A 19,311-nucleotide genomic window follows, 5' to 3' on the forward strand; every position below is an offset into this window, starting at 1 on the left:
ATGTAGTTCTCAATAGCAATGTAAAGAAGGTCAAATTATGAAGCAAATGGCATACAAATAATTTGGGGCTCGGAGCCTCTTCGGAAAAAAAAATACTCGGAGGCCTATTATATGTGGGAGTTTTTGGCCTGAAATTCCTCTCCGCCTCAACCATTCCAGAGCAATCAATACTGTGGAGGTGCATTGCTGATTACTCAATAATGGGGCAATAAATGCAGGACTCTGTGCTTCTGCACCAATTCCTGCACGTTTCTACATTTTCAAACAATTTTTCACCTTGAATGTTGCACCAGCTTTCAGTAGGCAAAGTCAAAGCATTTGATTTACCAGCAAGGCAAGCACACAACTCCCCCACAAGGGTAACTGGGAGACAAAGCGCGAGCCCACCCACTGCAACGAGCCTCCAAAAACCCACAGCTGTGTTGTGGTCAGGCACAGAAGACGGTTATCTCTCTTGACAAAATTATATCCATTTTGAGAGAACCTCCCTTTCCAGTAGAGCCAAGACCCTGCTGACAAGCACTCTACTCAAATCATTCACAAATAATGAATTAACAATTAATAAGGAGTTGAAAAAACCTGATGAAATCAGGAGCAGGTTGGCACAATGGTACAGGTCTAGCGACTTTGGCATTACACATTCTGCGACAGGTTTGTGGCCCAAATAGCTCTGGCCATATCCTCAGTTTACAAAACATAATTATAGTTAAAAATGAATGCTAGATAGCGTTCCATTAACATTTTTGAATCAAGTTATGTCCATGCTCTTGATTATGTTCTACGCGACAAATGCCATTGATCTGCTGACAGTCTTCTTGCTATTTCTTTCCCTTCTTGAGATTGCTTTGCTGTACCTTTAAATTTCACATGTGATATCATTCTATTTCCGGCTGTTGTTTTTTTTTAGTAATGTGTATTTGACTTAGACGTGCTCTAAACTTAGTTGGAATGTAGTGGGGTGTGGGAAAGTGCCCTCTTTCTGCATGGTTGCCCCCACTTTTTGCTGCACTGCTGATGTGCTTTGATTGAGTGTGCCCTGGGCTCCTGCCAAACAGGTACCTAGGACCTATGTTCTTTCCCTAAACCTGCAATGAAAACAAGACTCAATTGGCCTCTCCGGCCACAGGTTAGCCCCTGGTAGATTGTACCACAGGTACCAAGGACACTGTGACCAGAGAAGACCTCTAAGGGCTGCAACACTTATTGTGCCACCCTTAGAGGCACTGTACCATTACACTCACACACTGCCTTTGCACGCTGCGTGCTTTGGTGCCGAACAAAGTGAAGAGTCGGCATGGCACACATCCTGTGTCCTAATTCAAGTCTCCTTGACCTGACCACTGTGCACTTTGACTTAATGCTACTGCACTGTCACACTTTAAATAATGAACATTCCATTGACTAATTACTTTGAAACATTTTTGTAAAGCATTTTTCACAATTTACATAAACACATAAAACAACAAATCTCTCAAGCAGCTCACAATCAATTTAATAATGAGCATTCAAATGTAATATTTACAAAAGCAAAAAAATATTCTTCAATAATTTCCATTAAGAATGTCATGCCCAATGCATTTCAGGCCGAGGGCCCTTCTTCAGGGATTTCAGTTACGATCACTTTTATCGATATGCGCTTTTTTTTACCTAGAATTCTTCTGGCCATGGCCTCCAATCCCTTTATCGATGTTAATGAAGCAAGCTTACACTGCTCTATGTCAAAATCAAACCTGTGCTGAAAAAATTCCACACAAACCAAACACTCCCGTTCTGTTTTCCATCCCTGTTTGCCATGCCTACAACCCACTGCCCTGGCATAGATCAGTCATTTCTCTAGCTGGGTGCACTATACCAGTGGTGAGGGTACAGGTGCATGAGCCCTGTTCCCCATTCTTAGACATTGTAAGTGCAGTGCTGCCATTAAGAGTATATGGTGCTGGGAGTCTGTCATTACAAACTCCACAACACCATGATGGCTACACTGAAAACTGAGAAGTTTGGTATCAAACATTTCATCACATTAAACCCACACTGATGCCAGTGTGGGATTTAATGAAAAATGCACCCAAAGGGCATCTTAGAGATGCCCCCTGAAAAACGACCTACCGCTAGTGTCCAGGCTGAGTGGCTTCTTTCAGCTGCCACCACCAGACATGTTTCTGGACCCCTGGGGCGAGAGCCTGCTGCTCTCGGGGGCTTGAAACAATGCACACATCCTGTGATTAGGTGCCAAGCTTCCTCCCCCAGGATGGGCAGAGTCCACAAAGGGGAAGCTTCAAATGCTTGTTGCCTTTGTGAGCTTCCCCAGGCCACTTTCTGCTTTCAGCAACTGGCCACCACTGGTTCTGACCCCCACTTTGGGTGGGAGAACTGCCGGAAAAAAACAAGTGAGGAAGAGAGGTGTGCCCACCTCTGCCAACTCCACCCCTCAGGTGGGGGAGGCGAGGTAAATCACAACTCTCAGTCTCAGCCATCTTGCAGATGGAGGACCCAGCCAACCGGGGAAAGGCTTATGCTCCTCCACTGGAGGGTGGCATAAAAGGGTGTTTACCCACCCCAGGAAAGGGCCCAACTGGTCACAACCTCCTACCTCTTGGTCCTAAATCTAATATTTAATGGGCACCCATGAACCTTGCTTCCTCTGACAAGAAACCGGAAGAAGAAAAGAAGAAGGACCGAACAGCTGTGCCAAAGCTAACAAGAGGAGGACGCCCACTAACTTGGCCCCAGCCCTACCGGCCTGTACCCACCTTGAACCTGCTCTAGCGCAAAATCCCAGTGTGTCCTGCAGCCAGCAACCTTGAGAAACCCACAAGACCTGCCTGATTTCCATCCCAAAAACTGTCTCCCGTGAACACCGGATTTGTTCAAGCAACAGTCTCCTGCCCCGCAAGGATCCGTTGGTCTGCATCACTCTGCACACGGCGCCCACAGCCTGAGTTTGAGTGGCTCAACACCAAGAGGAGGTCTACCCAGCGATCCTGACCTGAGATCCGGTAACCCCTGACCTGCCTCAATCTTCCAGCTGATGCCTGCAGCCTCAACCGCGACCAGGAGCTGGAAAGAATATACGACACTAAAAGGCACCCCGGCACCCAATGCCACACAGCCTGGGATGGCCCAAACAACGGTGCCTAACCAACCCCCAGCATCCCAACTTACCTCTCCAAGTGGTGGTCGCACCCAGAAAACCTTCGTCCCTGAGCCTGCAGTGTGCTTGCAAACTGGAGACTCACCAATTAAGGCTACAGGGCTCCCGAAGCCAAAACAGCACTCAGCACCCGGCCGCTCCAGTGCCACTGAGGGTACACCTTTTGTGCTGGCTTGAACCCCCATTTGCCCTGAGCTTAAGTCCAAGAGCTTTGCTCCCACAACCTAGTGGCCTGTTCGTCAACAGTCACCAACCGGGGCCTCCTATCCCTTATTGGATAACATTGGGCATCAGCACTCTGCACCCGGCCATCCTAATGCCACTGAAGGTGTAACAAGAGTGCAACCTTGACCCTGGGGGACCCTCGAGTCTAACCCCAGAATACCAACTCCCACAACAAAGTACTTACCTGCTAACCATTAACACTATTTAACTCCGTAGGAAAACATTGACTGTTTTTCTATGAAAAGTTTCAAAGGGCCAGATGCATCAAGGCAAAAACCGGTCGCAAATGAGCAGATTCGCGGAATCTGCCCCTTGGCGACTGGTATTTTTGCAACTGGGATGCATCATCCCATATGCAAAAATCGTAATTTAAGTAATTGAAAAATGTGCGATTACTTAAATTGCGATTGCATGCAAGGAATCGCAAATTGTGATTCCTTAAATGCAATGCATGTGGCAAATTAAAATAGCAATTTTGCTCTTAGGGGTCGAAAATTACCGCCAAATGAAACTGGATGGTAATTTGCGAAAAATTTGGAAAATGCACTTGGGGCATGTGTGTCTGCAACATGTGGTCACATTGCAATTTCAGGGGTGCAACAGGGCGTCCTTTGGCACCCTTGAAATTGCATAAGCAATTTGCGAGTACCTATTTGGCACTCGCAAATTGCGCATGCAATTTCCATGGATTCCTATGGGCCCATAGGAATGAATGGGTAGCAATTCCTTAATTGTGAGTCGCAATTTGTGAGTCCCAATTATGGAATGTTTAGGAATTGCAAAATATTTTTCGATTCCTGCATGCATAGAGAATTGCGATTCTTTAATTGCGATTCTTTCAAAATCGCAATTAAAGAATCGTAATAGCCTATTTGATGTATGTGCACCTAAGTGTGGAGTTGGAAAACCTAAGAAATCCTTTTAAAAATGTACTAAATAACAAAAACGTTTTTACTCATCTGTGACAATGTCGGCTACTTTCCCCCTCTCTGGCAACTGAAACCCAGGTTTCCAGAAGTGATAACCAGAGGTAAGCAACGTCTTTGCTGTCCCTGAGACTTCATGAACAGGAGCCAAGCTCTGTATCAAGCCCTTGGAGATACTCAGTAACAAGTAGAAAAAGTTTGATCCAGTCCTTTCACTGCCCTAGGCAGTAGCAGCAACTGCAGGCCAGCCCAGCAAACCAACAACGCAGCAAAGTGGCAGTACTCCTCCTGACAGTTCTTTCAGCTCTTCACCTTGGCAGGTTCCTTGGTCCAAGTGAGTTCTTAAGTTCTGCGGTTTGGGCCTCAATATTTATACTCAGTTTCTCTTTGTTCTCTTGTGCAGAGAGTGTCTGTGGTCAGTCCAAACCAGTTTGGTCATCTCTGGCCAAGCTTCCCGGCAGGAGGTAGAGACTGCATTGTCCAAGGCAGACCAGACCCCCTTCAGGTGCAAGGAAATATCCTCTCACTACTCTAGGTCTATTCAACCCAGCCCTGACTCATCCAGGGAAGGCAAGAAATGCCTCGACCCCCCCGTGGGTGTCTGAAGAGAATGCACATCCAAAGGCCCTGTAAATCACAAGCCAGGCAATCAATTTGCAACTCAGCAGAGGTGCACAGGATGGCTATGCGACAAAAAATACCTACATTCTAAAAGTGGTATTTTCAAACACAGAACAATAAAATCAACTTCACTAAAAGATGCATTTTTATATTCCGAGTTCAGTCATACTAAACTCCATCTTTCCATCTTGTCCCAATGGGAAGTTACACTTATAAGATGTTATAAATAAACTCCAATTCTATCCCATGGGACAGATAGCCTTTCCATAGTGAAAAAACGAATTACACTGTAGTTCACTAGCAGGACTTGTCACACACACCAGTATATGGCCTAACTTTCATATACACTGCACCCTGCCTATAAGGGTACCTTACGCCTACAGGTAAGGAAATGGAAAGTTAGGGCCTGGCAAGTGGGTACACTTGCCAAGTCGACATGGCAGTAAAAACTGCAAGCAGACACTGCACTGGCAGGTCTGAGAACCCTTTGAAAGGCTGCTCATGTGGGTAGCAGAATCAGGGCTGCAGGCCCAATTGCAGCATTTGATGTACATGCCCTGGCAATTTAACAGGGACTTACCAGTAAATCGAATATGTCAATCATGGAACCACCAATCCATAATACAATGTACAATAGGAGCACTTGCATTTTAACACAGAATAGCAGTGAGAAAGCGTGCACAGACACTAAACCCGCAAAAACAGAGCCAAACCCAGGAGGTAGGAAAGCAAAAAGACAGAGGAAACATGCCAAAAGATGCCATGCTTAGCAATACTTTTATGTTCTTCCAAGTACTCTGGCCAGTCCTGTGACATCCTCATAGTAAACCTTACAGGCTCCTTGCAACCAACACTTTGCTAAATCCTGAGCCAACTGGTTTGCCTGCAGGAGACAAGTGCTTTATGTAACTAGGCTTCATATTATTGGGAGACTGAAATTCTAGGGCCTCATTTACAAGGAATTGGGGTTGGGCAAATTCACCAGTTATTTTGCGGCGCTGTCCTATGCCAATTTGAAAGGTCATGAATGCACCATATTGACACTATAGGGGGTATTCCACTCCTTTCAGCCAGTGCACAATTTGCAGATTAGCGCCAACGCAGTTACCCTTGAACCATGAAGCAAAGGTGTTTGCATATTTAGTATGACTGTTTTTGTGCATGAAGGTGTTCCTTCCTGATGACAAATAATCTGTGGAGGTGTTTACCTGATTTTATGTGCGCTGCAGAATGCAGCACACATGGAATGAGGAAAAATGAGGGGAGGCACATGGTTTTGGTGCGGCCCCAGGTTTACCTGACTTTGACAATCTGGGGCAGCGTCAAAATCCATGAATGTTGCTTGGGAATTAACACCCACCGCAATGCCTCCATGATGCAGTGTAAGGCAATGCAGTGACTTGCACTGCATTGCCTTGCACCATATCTACGAGGCCATGAAAAGCCACACAAAGTTCATTTGCATGATCTTATACATATGGGTCTGCACACTGTGTCTTCTGAGCATCACACAAGTGACTCTCTGGTGGTGCAAACATACCACAAGGGGCTTGTAAATGAGCCCCTTATATTTTAAACGATGGCATGGAAATGTATCCTTCTTTTCTATTAAAAGAGAGGAACCAGTGATGTTAGTTTTCACACAACCCTGCATGATATTCTTCCTCTGACTGCCTGTTTTTTTGAATTACAGGTTCAATTACTGGAAACACATTGGAAACACCAGAGCTGACAACCATGAACACAATCACTGTCTATGAACATCCCAACTTCCAGGGACTGCACAAGACATTTACTGCGGATGTGCGAAATCTGGGAGACGAGAACATGCAAGACTGCATCTCGTCCGCGAAGGTGGTGGGGCAGCCATGGCTAATGTACGAGCACCCCAACTATCAGGGTTGGTGCACTTTCCTAGAGGAGGGAGAATATCCACAGACTCAAATGAATGACATGGGTTCTTCTCTTATACTGATAACTGAAGATCTGAGCAATCCAAAGATCACAGTGTATGAGCATCCAGATTACTGTGGTCAAGCAATGGTTCTGACTCAAGAGTCTAATCTAACATGTGGAAGCATGAATGATAGGATATCCTCCCACAAGGTCGAGAGTGGAGCATGGCTTCTGTACGAGCATCCAAATAGAGGTGGATGGTCCATTCGAGCCAGGGCTGGTGAATGTTTGCCAAACTACTGGAGTAATGGTTTCAATGATAAAATCTCCCATGTGTATCCTCTGCGCCCTGGGAAAGCCTCTGTGACAGCCAAGATTCTGTGGGATAAGAAAACGATTGAAAGTGAAAGAAACATTCAGATAGATCAGTATTTTTACAACAACAACACCGACATCGAGCAGGGGTTCACCGCTACTAATACAAAAGAGTTTGAGAAAGTTGTCACCCATAGCTTTGAATTTAGCAATGAGACATCAGTCAAGGTTGGTGCCTCCTTTACTTTGAAAGGAGTGGTCGATATTTCGACAGAGGTGTCCAACACCTTCAAAGTGACGAAAGGGCAGACTGAGTCATCCACCACGAGGAAAAAGACAGAGTTGAGCATGCCAGTGCAGGCCCCTCCACGCACAAAAGTGACTGTGAATTTCATGTGCAAAGAGGTCACAATCTCAGTACCAGTAGAGATGAAGATTGCCCAGGGCAATAAGATTGTGACCGAATATGGAACATACCGCTGTGAGTCTGGCACAGATACCTACATCGATGTGCAGTCCCAGGCCATTTGAACGACTCTTTATACTTCTTAGGGGCCAGGTCTCAACATTGATTTTCTGTTCTTTAGGTGATTGTGCTTTCCCTCAAACTGAGAAATATGAGAAGGATTATTTTATGGCTTCTATTTTCCCACCTCATAGCACAAAAAACATCTGTATCTAGAAAGTAGTCCTCCTGTGACTCAATGACTATTCCAAGCCATAAATGTGGGTTTCCAGCAGGGTAGCCATGAACTAGGGATCCTGACCAGAATTTCGTCCAATGCCATATTTGGCCTGGGACACTGGGTGGCATTGCTACATAGCAGTAATCCTGGCTTCTCGGTTCAGTGAGCAAGGCAATGTTCTCCCCACTTCATGGATGTCACCGAGGCACCAATGTATGACTGAGTGCTCTATGACCGGTGCTCGCGCCGTGCTATGATTGACCAGAGTGGATGTATACTGCACCTTCAGCTGACTTCAGATGCTGAGCAGCAATGATCCACTGGCATCTGCATGTGATAGTGCTTCAGCCATTGCTGTGCCCTACCTTTCTATTGAGGTGTATTGAGGCATCAAATTATGTCTGCTCCAATGCTACAAATACCATTCCCTGGCCACTTGTGACACTGCAGCAACAATATCTGTTTTGCACAGAACATAAAATATTATTCCTGAAGCAACTCTGCTGAAAGGAGCTCTGTCTGAAATTGTGTGTAGAACTATCTAATTCGCTGGTTGCATTGCACATTTGTCGTTCTACTGTCCACAGGACATGAGTCAAACATACTCTGAATGGGCATTACTGCTACTCTGAAATCAAACTCCTCGCCCAAGGACCTTAACGGATCTCCCAATGTGACAGGTCACTAGATGCCTCGCTACAGATTTTATTTTCAGCCACATATTTAAGCCAAGCGTTTGAGTCTGTGAGTGAGTCTGACCGTCCCATTGGTTCACACAAACAAGAGGGTTCATGTTATACATTTTCAAATTTTTATCTTGTAGACTTTTGACCCAATTCACCAAAAAAGTTGTAAAGCTGCGTTTGCAAATTTGCACCCACATACAAGTTTAGATTTCAACCTTCTGGAATTCCCAGACATTTCAAGGAATATGCATTGAGTATGGAAACTGCTCAAGTTGCAGGTTTTCATGTGTATTCTTTAAGGGTCATGTGCTATTCCAAGAAAGATCACTTTCCTGTTCTGCAGAGTTCTTCATAGCAGAGAACTAAACACAGGGGCAATAGAAGCTCCTGTGAACATGCATATATAGTTTTGTTCCCTTACAGCCCCATTGAATTTTCAGGTGATCCATTCCCCTTCTCGCATGGCTGCAATCATTCTCCTCTGTACAGACTAGAAATGAAGTGAAGGGTATTTACAGGTTCCACATTTTCCAAGGCTCTACACCCCACCCCCTGGAGTGGAATTCACAGCTGCGGAGATATCTGTCACCTAAACAGGGTTGTGCCTGCCAGAATCCATTTTGTGAATTTCTGGCATCTGTAGTAGAATTAAATTTGGTGTTAAGTTATATGTATGGCTGAATTCACCTTTGTGACTAGGGCTCATGTAAGTAATGATAATTATTGCAAACATTCATCCCTTCAATGATTCAGTGGCATAGCAAGGGCGCCTCAAGGCCCTAATGCAAGCATCAACAAAGGCCCATCTTTACCTTTTTGGGAAATAACGTGCAGGTGCAGAGAGCCCCTCATGGCCCGAGCCCCTGGTGCCACTGCACTCGCTGCTCCATTGATGGTTTCACCTCTGAATGGAGCTACATTATGTGCAGCTCTACTTCCTGTGCTGAACTTTAGATTCCTTTTGATTATTTTCTCATTATATTGCATGTAAGCTGGTTTAAGTAGGCTATCTGTGTGCTTCTTTCAGATGTAAACATATAACCCTAATCACTGATTTCAAATCCACCTACCCAGGAGATAAAGTTAACAAAGTAAATGTTTGTCTGTTTATGAATTAAAGATTACATTTGGCTCTGTGCTTTTCTCCAGTAAAGCAAAAAAGTAAATGATCAGTTTTTGCATTTTATCTGTGATTTTGTTTGTGTCTGGTCAATAACAATAAAATTCCAATTTCTTGGCACTTGTGTCATTATTTCATTTGCATTGGAAGATTTCTTTGTCAGTAACATATCACTGATCTAATGTGACAGGGGAAGGAGATGTGACAGCATAATACTTTGGCCTACACCATCATGACGTCACAGGTGATGACCCCTCGTGGCCTTTGACACTGAGGCTTCAAATAAAGTTGCACAATTTCAGCCTTGAGCCTGATGTTTTTACAGGGACTGACATCGCTCAACATTAAACACACCTGCAATAAAAACAAGAACAACTAAGTGACTAAGTGAGTCTAAAGCAGATAAACCTCTCATTATGATACCACACATATATTACCAAGGGTCCTGCCATGGTAAGTCAGAGGTGGAAAGATGATAGACCAAAATAAGGGCATCCTTGGTCAGTATTAGAGCCATCCTCTCCTCAAGTACAGTGATTGTATTCCCAAGTACAGCCTCACATGTTCCTTCTCACCCATCATCTCCACAGACACAATTCTCATATTCCCAGACATTGTCTCACCTGCCCAGTCATATTCTCATATGGTCATGTGTGCAGGATCCTTCCTTTCTCTGAACCACTCTGCACACAGGCTGCATGGATGAAGCTCCCAGCGATAAACATGTCTGGCAAGAGGTGAAGCTCTCCAGCTCACACCAGGAGACAGATCCTCTACATCTACGTGTAACATATGTGTGTGTGACAGGAAGTCAGGGTCTATTCTAGAGATACCAGTCCTAGTTTAGTGACCGAACTGTTAAGCATAAAGCCACAGTCACAGGTGCCTAGATGTTTATAATGATTTAGCGATACATATGAGAAATGTGTTTGAAAATTATAAAGAAACACCTCACAAACTGAGTTGCTTCCTCTGGATTTTTTAATAAATGTGGTGCTTGATTATTCCCTCAAAAAATATCTACCATGAATGAAGGCATTCCATGGCAGGGGGTCATTCGATTAGCCTTTTGGCGGCCAAACTTTGGAATTCCCTCCCAGCAAGCATCCGAGTCATCCCTAATCTTTTGACGTTTCGGAAGTCCCTAAAAACATGGCTGTTCCCCACTATCTGATATTTGACGCTTGTGAGTTTCTCTGTCTTTCTTATGGTTTGTGGTTGCGCTGGGACGCCTCGTCGCTGAGGCAGCCATGCGCATTATAAATCCTGTATAAATAAATCGACCTACTCAGTACAGAAAAAATGAGCTACCAAAATATGAAAGTAAAAGAAAATGCTACACATTGTGTAATTTAGAAAAATAAATACAATGAATTAGATGGAATAATGGCCATTATGAATCAAAATGAGACAAAGGAAAAACGAGGACTCTGACAGAAAGATATCATGGGATTCATGACATTAAAAATTGCAATAAGGTGTATTAATAATAAGGCATAAGGAAGGGCTCATGTCTCCAGTGATCCCACGGAGGGGTGACAGAGTGAAACACATGCATATAGAAAGTAGCGAACACATGACATATACAAACAGCACTTCTGTTCAATAATGATCACTTACCGGTAGCTTTAGTTCATTTATTTTGCCATTTGCTCAACTGTTGCAACACTTTAATCCCGCAAGGAATAGGGGATCAACCTCAACACAAAATCACAGAGTAAGTCAGATGCATATAGAATACCTAGAGGAATCGACAAAGGAAACAGATGAGTAACATGGCCCGAGAGAAGAAATGTAGGAATAAGGACAGAGAGGTAAACTTACATGGAGTGTAGCCGGACAGTCAGACATTAGAAGAACTAGTGGTTCAAAACTTCTTAGGAAAACGACTACATGAAACTATCAACCAAGGGTCTAAAACGTTTTTATTCATTATCATAACAAGTGCCAACAGCACAGGTATGAAACATAGCACACAGGGGGAAAGGTGTTCCACACCAAGTACTACTGTCAAGGCCCATTATGGGGGGAAGTCTTAAAATAAGGGGACACACTACATAAATATAGAACAGAGCAAAAAATTAAAAATGAATCAATGTAAAGCTGCTATGGGCGAAGAGACTTTAACAAACAATTGATATAGCTGCTGGTTCAAAGGCTGGACCCCAACAGTTACACTTTTAAACCATGGCCAGAGATCTCACCACTTAAACCCATCATCAGCTGAATGCAATTCTTTAACCACTTCCTGTATAGTTTCGGTCTTTTTATGGATCTCTATAGTAATATCAGTAACATAAGTACAGCACTCTTCCCTGATTATAGCACAGACTCCACCCTCAGCAGCTAAAGGAAAGGACAGTGCTGTTCTATGAGGTAACAGTCTCATGATTCACTAACTGATTGGTTCTTAGCTCGTATGTATTAATAGTCAAATTAGCCACCTCCTCCATTACTTTAGCAGCACAAAAAAGGTTGTGGATGGAAATGTGTATCCCACAAATTCACATCAGGGTAGCAAAGAATTGTTTAGTGTCTGAAAAGTCTACCTGAGAGTAGATGCAGTTTACCCGTAACAAGATACAGATTAGGGTTTGGGTAGCTAGTTCCAGTGTGATCAGAGACAACCCTTTGGGTAAACACACCAAACAGAAAACAAGCTTGAGGGAAGGGAGTTTGCCTAGCAATAGCATAATTGTCCTCACCGTGTCCCATGAAGATGTTGCCAAGTCCTTCTTTATAAACCAATCCATTGCAGCTATAGATAGATCACAGGAGGCAGCAGTTCTTTACTGGGCAAGGACATATTCATCCATACTAGCATGGTTAATATGGTTATCGTGTTCAGGGACACAGTGCCAATGAAGGAGTAAAATGGAACAGTGTCACTTCAATTCAAATCAAATTGGAAGATTAGGCACCCCCACACCCAGTTGGAATCAGTAGGTTTGTGCCAGCATGAACTGAAATTAAGGTCCTGTATGTATTGTTCTGGGGGCTGCAGAATTTGTTTCCCTCATATTTGGAAGTCTATTTCTGAAAATGAGCAGTGGATTCCATGCAATTAACTTTTTCCAGCTGACTGCCTGCACCCACCTGATACAATCTACACAATCAGCCAAACAAAGCAAAAAGCGTCAGGTGTGCCACATGATTGTCATAAAGACAGATTATCAATACACTACCTGTTCGTCAGAACACTGTGGGAAGCTGCAGCGAAACACTGGGGAGTTAAATGACGCACTGCTGCTGACGCTGAAAGCTCATGCTTCTGTCTGCATATCAGAATGTTTTACTGACATGGATAAGAAAGACATTTGAAAACTCATTGAAAATGTGTCCTCATTTCAGCTTTCTATAACACTATCCATAATTTCTATTAAAAAAAAACCCGCTTATTTTGTAAAATTCTAAAGAGAATTCCTTAGGTTTTACAGGATTGATTCACTCAAGATGGCTTCAGGTGTGCCACAGCTTTATCAGGAATATGGGATGCTTGTATTGGGATGTATGACGTTAGAACGCGCGCGTTACCACGACCTACTATTACAACGCGGTCGTAACAATCAAAGTTGTTACCACGCATTGCGCTGGGGGGGGCGCAAAATTAAATAATTTAATTTACTATTCCAACACCAGTCCCCGTGGATAGTAGGCAAGGTGTTGGGATAGTAAATTAAATAATTTCCTATCCTTGAGCGCCCCCCAGCGCAATGCGTGGTAACAACTTTCGTTGTTACGACCGCGTTGTAATGGTAGGTCGTGTAACGCGCGCGTTGTAAGCGTTGCATACCCTTGTATTCTAGTTGCTCATTGGAGTACTGTGATGAAGCTGCCGTAGAACAGAGGGAATAAACTGCCAGGCTGCTGATGCTTTTGGGGGTACATGTTTTACTCAGAATATCAGTCTGTGGGCCTAATATCTTCCCCACCAATATTATGGTCTGCATACCCAATTTAGAATCAGGCAGATATAGGACAGGCAACTTCAGAGACTACTCTGGCTTTGCTGTTGTCAAAATCCACCAACGGCCCAACGGAATAAGGGCCTTCGGAGTTTTAGCTGTATGCCCAACCACCAAATTAAGTGGGTGGACATACATCCAATTTTCAATGCCTGTCACCGTCAGGACAAACTTGTTGTTAAGGGATACTGAAAAGTGCTCAGTGTTTCCCTCGCCAGAAACAGGCTACACACCAAGATTTAAATCGGGTCCTTTATTGTCACATGTTTGAGGAAGATAGTTTGAACTTATCGAAAGCGTGCTCCCATTTTTGATTCTGAAGCACCTTCCATCGTCTTTCTGAGAAAATCATAAGAGAAAACATCTTTCACTCAAACATGAATCATCAAATCACAGCAAAGGTTCAGCAGAGGGTATCTGTTATCACCCTTTGTATATGCCCTTTTTTATGACCCTAAAATTCTGGAATTTACTCAAATGCATTGCAATGTAAACCATGTCCCCGAGCCCTGTATCAACTTACACAACATGCTGCCCATTTTGTGGAAAGATAATCAAAAGAGGGTCCAATTGTGCCCCTGTGCCTACCCTTCCCTCTTGTATCTTGTATTTATTCATTTTCAGGATGCAGGGATTATGACTGTGAGTTTTGAAATGGCTGGCAATAAATATTGTTCATATTGCTGCCAGCCAACCAGGAATGACTAGACCTCTTTAGCTAGTCAAAACAAAGCATATAACCCCTTCATGTCCAAACTGAGTCTTTCTTAAAACTGTATTTTGGAAAAAACTGCTAAATTAATTTACACCCAATTTAAAAAAAAACATACACTTTATGAATCTAGTTCTAACTTCTAGTGACATTTGGTGCAAGTTCATTCACCCTTTTTTCTGTGGCAAAGAGCAAAGTTTCCTACAGAAATTAACATAGTAAATCAACATTTTAGGCCCGCATTTTCCTTTTCTCCTGCTTGATTGATCAGCTGTGCCCTTTCCCGGGAAGAGCCAAGTTTTTTTTGTTTTTGTTTTTTTTAATTTGTTTTTATTGAAGTTGTATTCAGATTTTTACAACATACATAAAGAAAGAAAACACAGAAAAATAACAATTACATTTAGTTTCAACTTAACGTAATGTTAAACCAATTTACTCAAAATAACATCCCCAAATATGATCGAATTTTCTAATACCCCCAACTCTTTGAGCATATAACAATTCGCTTTTCCTAACCCTTTTCATTTTTTCCAACCATTCCTGCAGCGTCGGGATATAGGTTGAAAGCCAATTCTGCAGTAATAAAGATCTAGCCACGGCCATTATAATATAAATCAATTTTGCCAGGTGACTGGAAAATATACAATCAGGGTCATATCCAAATAATAACATTGTTGCATTGCATGGGACTGATAACAAACAATAAGTCTTTAAAAAACCAATAATTTCTTCCCAGAAATGCTTAATTTTAGGACAGGACACAATAATGTGAGACCAATTGGCTTGTTCACAGTTGCAATGTCTAAAACAAAAAGCAGACGCATTGTTATACATTTTAGCAATTATTACTGGTGTACGATATAATAGCCACTTGCTAAAATACAACATCCGGCGCCAGTTGGCACCACGCAGTACGCAGAAATTAAATTGATTAATAGTTTTCCATATTTCCGGTGACAATATTAAATTTTCTTGAGTGTACCATTTACGGATAGCTTTAGCAGTCAGCTCTACCTCCCGACTTTGTGTCAGACACTGTTTCCATGCTCATGGTTTCTTCTCCAAATTATTAATAAAAAGGTCTAAAACAAGAGTAGAAGTATAATTCGCAATGGTACCGGGATCTAATTGCGCCAACATAGGATAAATTAAATTAGAATAGGAATCAATTAGCAAAAAATTGCCACCAATTCGACCTGACATCTCAGTAACTGAGAGCCAAGTCCCGCTTACCAAAAAGTCACATAATGTTCTAAACCCGGAACTACCCCATTTTTTTATAACAATGGGATCGATTTTAATCTTTAAAAAAGAAAACACTCCAATTAAGGGAGTTAGTAAATGAAAGGGTGGAAGTGAATATCTCTTAAGCATTGCATTACGTCGTTTAAAAAACCAATTTAGGATTTTATACCGCACAAATTTGGGGGATTTCAGTACGAACAACGGGGATGGTATTTGTATTTCTGAGCATATCAAATCAAAATTTTTTTTTATAAAACAACTAGACGCTGCATTCCTGTTCTTAAATCTCTCTAAATACTGTGCAAAGTAAGCAAAATAATAATCTTTCAAATTTGGTAAAGATCGACCGCCATAATTAGTTTCTGCAGTTAATGTCCGTATATCTAATCTAGGTGTTTTTTTTGCCCAAATAAATTTGGAAAACATAGATTCTATTTTGGAGAAAAAAGTACCCGACAAATAGACTGGAATTGATGCGAACAAAAAATTAAAAAGAGGAAGGATTGACATTTTAATTAAATTGATACGACCGAGAATAGTTAAAGGCAGAGGGTCCCAACGAGTGAACATTGATTGGACTTTTTTTATTAATGGGACAAAATTAAGTGTATATAAATCCAAAATGTTTGAAGAGAACAAAATTCCGAGATATCTTTTAGGTTTTGAATTAATGCAGCCTTGTAAATCTTTGTGTAAAACTGGGTTTGCACCCCCACAAACCAATATTTCTGTCTTTTTTTTATTAATCCGATAACCTCCTAGAGATTCAAACTCTTCAAAAATTTGAAAAATATAGGTCTGTGATTCCAAATCAGGTTTAATAAGTAGCATAATATCATCTGCGTAAAGTTTGATTTTGGCCATGGAGGTAACTGGAGATTTGATCTGGAGACAATTCCTGATAGCAATAGTTAATGGTTCGATAAAAAAAGCAAAAAGAATGGGTGATAAAGGGCAGCCTTGCCTGGTGCCACGTTGAACTAAAATTGAGCCTGCTAATGACTTATTAATAATTATGTTTGCTCTAGCGCCTACATACAAATTCTTTATCAAATTGATGATGCGTTGAGAAATGGCAAACTTAGATAAAATAAGGAGAAGGGTGTCCCATACCACCAAATCAAAAGCTTTTTCTGCATCTAAAAGTAAAACCAAGGCCTGTATCCCACGTGCTTCAAAATAATCTAATGCTTCAACTAAAAAATGTGTGTTAGTGAATAATTGTCTGTCTATTATAAAGCCGTTTTGATCTGGATGGATCAAATCCGCCGCCTGATCATTAAGGCGTAATGATAACATCTTAGTAGTCATTTTGTAATCGGAGTTTAATAAAGTAATTGGCCTGTATGAATTCGGATCTTTGGATTCTTTCCCTTTTTTTAAAAAACTAATGACTGTACCTTCATGGAAGGATTCCGGGACTTGCCCTCCTTCCAGCATTGAATTCAACAATAACAGAAATAAGTCACTAAAGGAGCTAAAGAAAACTTTAAAGAATTCTGAGGGGAAGCCGTCAGGACCACAAGCCTTGCCTAATGGAAGGTTTTTAACAACTTCCTCCAATTCTAATTTAGAAAAAGGTCTCTGCATGCCTCTGATCTTCGAGAGGTAGATTCGGAATCTCATATCGTTCTAAAAACTCTGATAGTTTTTGATGATTGAAATTATGTTTTACTGAGTAAATACTCTCATAATGTTTAAGCATGATATTATTTATTTCAGCCTGATCAAATGTTTCGAAATGAGAAAGAGGGTCTTTTAAGGAATGAATCAAATTTGAAGCCGCTTGTTCTTTTACTTGCCAGGCTAGGAATTTCCCTGAAAAGTTACTCTCTTCGTACACTTTTTGTGATTGTTTCTGGAACACCAATTCACTTTGCTCATAATAATAAGCGCTGAGCACTTGTTTAGCTTCCCTCAATTGAATTGCAACTTCATAATTTGGTTGACACTGATAACTGAATGTTAAATCCTGAATTTTTTGCAGCAAGGAGTTCCTTTTACTTTTCACAGCGCTCCACTCAGCCGCATCCTTACTAATAAGAACCCCCCGTAAAAATGCCTTTAACGAGTCCCAGATAACATGAAGAGGGGCCGTGCCTATATTTCGGTTAATGTACTCTGCTATCTCCACCTTTAATGCTGATATCCAATTCAAATTCTGTAAATACATTTTATTAAACATCCATCTTTTCGAAACCTTAGTAGTCTCTACATAGTCAAATTTAATCACTATCATAGCATGGTCTGAAAAGCCATTGTGATAAAATCTCTGTGAACTGAATTTAAGCTGTATAGATGTTAGAAAAAAGTCTATACGAGAAGAGGATTTAAACCGTCCTGACCAGCAGGTGTACTCCATTTTCAGAGGGTTTCTCACACGCCATGGGTCACATAAACCAAATAAAGATATATAATTTAGGATAGTCTTAAGGGATCTAGGCTTAGACTGCCTCTTAAGAGTTGATGTGGAATCTAAACTAGGGTTCATGAGTATATTAAAATCGCCACCTATAATGATATCTCCACCGACCAATAGAAGAGATTGAAACAGAGCGTCATAAATCTGGGGGTTATCCTCTATAGGGGCATAAAAACAGACAAAAGTAATCAAGGAGTGATGATTTTTAACTTTACATGAAACCCAACACCAACGACCTGAAGAATCATTTTCCGTCTGGACTATCTCAATCTCAAAATTTGTATTTATAAATAGAGCGACACCTCGTTGTGAACCCATGGCGCACGAAAACCCCCTAAAAGAAGCCCACGTTTTAAACATCTTAAAATCCTCTTTTTTAGCAACCGCTATATGAGTCTCCTGTAACATGATCACTGTAGGATTTTCAGTTCTAATCCAGGACTCTATTGCGCGCAATTTTCTGGCATTTTTCAGACCATTCACATTAAAGGATATCAATTTCTACCCCATCCTAAATGACATGAAGCATAATTAATTGCACAAAGAAATACAAAAGTTTTAATCTCAAAAATACTTAAATTACTCATATATATGCAAAAATGCCTACAAGAGTACCAAAAATGCGGGATCTTGCCACATTCAAATCCACTGAAAACAACCTCAATTTTTCCATTTTTTCCCCTCCCCCCCTTCACCCATGGCCCTCCTCCTAATGCTCTCCCCCACGCTCGCCACCGGGTCTCCCCCCCAACCATAGAGGTGTCTTGGAATAACACCCCGTTCCCTGCCCTCCCCCTCCCGCTCCCTCACCCCTCACTCCTCCACCATATCTGTAACCATGGTATAGCCATCATTTAACAAAAGAAAAAACCTGAAAACCTGAGAAAAGTACAAGAAAAATACAAGAAAAGAGTGTGCTTAGAAATCATAGAGTTTGCCTACAACCTCTATTGGGTGACATTTGGCTAAGCAAATCGTTGGCTTCATCAATATCTGTTAGCAAATGAAATTTGCCTTTAATCAGCACCTTTAATTTTGGAAAGGGGCGACCAATCGGTCCCCCCGAACGTATGGTGGAGTACCCCGATCCCCCGGGAAGCCATCTTGGGCGGGAGGCGAGTCTCGGCTGGTATGCCCGAAGCGGCGTAGCCGGGGCGCGCTTTTTCCCGCCCTAGAGTGGGTTGTCCTAGACACCGAAGCCGCCAGCCACGCCCCCGGAGGCGGGCGGAGGCGGGTTTACGCCCGCCCGAAGAAGGATATAAGGAGCGACAAGCCAAGGTAGCATCCTCTTGTTCCTGTGCTCTGAAGCTGCACCTCCCCGCTGCACGTGAGCTCGAGACG

The 19,311-nt window shown here is 42.2% G+C and overlaps 1 pseudogene across 1 annotated transcript in view; it reads left to right on the top strand.

Annotated features, from left to right (window-relative positions):
* Positions 1-9,742, top strand: part of LOC147706496 (epidermal differentiation-specific protein pseudogene) — a 54,655-nt pseudogene extending 44,913 nt beyond the window's left edge. Inside the window, exon 3 of the transcript XR_015297649.1 lies at positions 6,617-9,742. The product of XR_015297649.1 is annotated as an epidermal differentiation-specific protein pseudogene (transcript). The remainder of the gene's footprint in view (positions 1-6,616) is intronic.
* Positions 9,743-19,311: the final 9,569 nt, after the last annotated feature.

The sequence above is a fragment of the Lissotriton vulgaris genome, chromosome 7 (genome assembly GCF_964263255.1).
Source record: "Lissotriton vulgaris chromosome 7, aLisVul1.2, whole genome shotgun sequence".
In the NCBI taxonomy this organism is placed as follows: Eukaryota; Metazoa; Chordata; class Amphibia; order Caudata; family Salamandridae; genus Lissotriton; species Lissotriton vulgaris.